We start from the raw sequence: 2594 nt of genomic DNA, 5'->3' as shown, positions 1-2594 counted from the left end.
GGCCCGGCTCAAATCATATCGAGAGCTTTCGACTGAAGATCTAACAGTCCCTGGTTAAATCCCGGGTGTCGCCAGTTTATGTATAATTTGTTTCTCCTTCTTTATAAGGGGAGAGAATCAGGAGAGATTTTCCGACTTGAACTCGCGCCTCCCAGACAAATAGAAGTCAATTTTGTCCCCTCATCTATGATTTGGGAATGTAAGTTGTGAGGAGGATGCAAGGAGGCTTCAAGGGGATATAGAGCGACTAAGTGAGTGGGCAAGAACATGGAAAATGAATTATGATTTAGAGAAATTTGAAGTTATCCACTTTAGTAGGAAAACAGAAAAGCAGAGTATTTTTGAAATGGTGAGAGATTGGGAAATGTTGGTGTTCAGAGGGTCTTGGGTGTCCTTGTACACGAATCATTGAAAGTTAACATGCAGGTACAGCAAGCAATTAGGAAAGCAAATGTTATGCTGTCCTTTATTTCAAGAGGGTTTGAGTATAAGAGTAAAGATTTCTTACTGCAATTAACAAGGGCCCTGGTGAGACCACACCTGGAGTATTGTGTACAAGCTTTGGTCTCCTTACCTCAGGAAGGATATACTTGCCATAGAGGGAGTGAAGCGAACGTTCACCAGACTGCTTCCTTGATTGATTGTCATATGAGGAGAGATTGAGTAGACTAGGCCTATATTTTCTAGAGTTTAGAAGAATGAGAGGTGATCTCATTGAAACATACAAAATTCTTACAGGGCTTGACAGGTTGGATGCAGGGAGGATGTTTCCCCTGGCTGCGGGAGTCTACAACCAGGGCTAACAGTCTCAGAATAAAGGGTTGGACATTTAGGACTGAGATGAGGAAACATTTCTTCAATCAGAGGGTGGTGAATCTTTGGAATTCTCTACCCCAGACGGCTGTGGAAGCTCAGTCGTTGACTATATTGAAGACAGATCGATAGATTTTTGAATATTAAAGGAATCAATTATGTTCTTATGATTTCAGGATAGTGCAGGAAAATGGAGATGAGGTAGAAAATCAGCCATGATCTTATTGAAAGGCGGAGCAGGTTTGAAGGGCCAAATGGACTACTTCTGCTCCTATTTATCATGTTCTTATATGTAAACCACAGCTGACCCTCTGGATCCGGCTCCAGCTGCCTGCTGCGGGTTCGAGTCCGGTTGTGGTGAGAGTGGCTCAGGGTCGTGCTGGCTGGTTTTATATCAGGACAGTGTTTGAGGGAGGGACTGTTCAGCGATGGTGTGATAATAATTTTTAGAATGAAGTTTGCTAGATTTAAGAGCCCTTTTTCTGTTAATTTCGATTTACACTGTGCCCAGTTGCATATATGAACCGTTAACAATGTTTAAGAGATGTGTGTTGTTCAATGTTTGTGCAGTAACTCTGTCACCCAGTGTGAGCCTGAAAGACAATTCCCCAGTCTGGGCTCGAAACTATGCAAGTAACATTTTGTGGCCGGTTACCTCAGTTACTGAGAGCATGGGTTCAATCACCGTATCGGCCATCAGAATATTCTCTTCATTTTACGGTTTTTCATAACAATTGAAATACAAACGTTATAAGGGAACAAATCCAAACCGTATCTCACGGGGCAATTATTTGGATGAACATCCATTTCACCTTTGACACCAGGGTGGAGAGAGACATAGACCATAGAATCATAGATTGATACGGCACAGAAGGAGGCCATTTGGCCCATCAAGTCTGCACTGTTACATTGAAAGAGCTCTCCAATTAGTCCCACTCACCTGCTCTTTCCCCACAGCCCTCCAAATTTCTCCTTATCAATATTCCCCTTTTGAAAGTTACTATTGAATCTGCTTCCACCGCCCATTCAGGCAGCGCATTCCCAATCAGAATAACTCACAGCGTAAAAAAGTGCTCCTCATCTCCCCTCTGGTTCTTTTGCTGGTTATCCTCAATTGGTGTCCTCTGGTTACCGACCCTCCTGCCACTGGAAAACATTTCTCCTGATTTACTCCAGCAAAACCCCTTGTAATTTTGAAAAACCCTATTAAATTTCCTCTTAACCTTCTGAGGGAAGCAATCCCAGCCTCTCCAGTCTCTCCACATAACTGAAGTCCCTCATCCCTGGGACCACTCTGTGAGACGTCAAACCGAGGCTGTTGCTCTGTGTGTCTGTTTCTCTCTGTGTGTCTTTATCTGTCTCTTTTTCTCTGTCTCTCTTTGTCTCTTTCTCTCTCTATGTCCGTCTCTTCTGACTCATTCTCACTCTGTTCACAGCTGGACTGTTGCTCTGACAGATTCTGTATCTGTTAGTTCCTCATTAATATAGTTGTGAGTATCCTCGCCTATCACGCAGTATACTGGTGTTCAATTCACCGACGGGGAGAACGCTTTTGAACATCCCCAATTTTAAACCTTTGGGCAGCTCCTTAAAATGCTCCTTTTTGAAGAGAAAATAGTTAACTAAATGAATTTTAAAAGATGTACTGGCATATGAAGAAATGTATAACAACTTCCTGCACCATTTCCTCCCTTTTGCGTGGGGCACGGAGGAGGGAGAGAGTGACAGAGAAAATGAGATTAACAAGGTTACGCACAAAAAGCTGAGGTTTGGGACTATGC

The sequence above is a fragment of the Somniosus microcephalus genome, unplaced genomic scaffold (genome assembly GCF_052327205.1).
Source record: "Somniosus microcephalus isolate GS21.2 unplaced genomic scaffold, FLI_Smic_1.0 unresolved_chr4, whole genome shotgun sequence".
Lineage (NCBI taxonomy): Eukaryota > Metazoa > Chordata > Chondrichthyes > Squaliformes > Somniosidae > Somniosus > Somniosus microcephalus.
The sequence above is the reverse complement of the archived record's forward strand: the minus strand, read 5'-3'. Positions refer to the sequence as shown.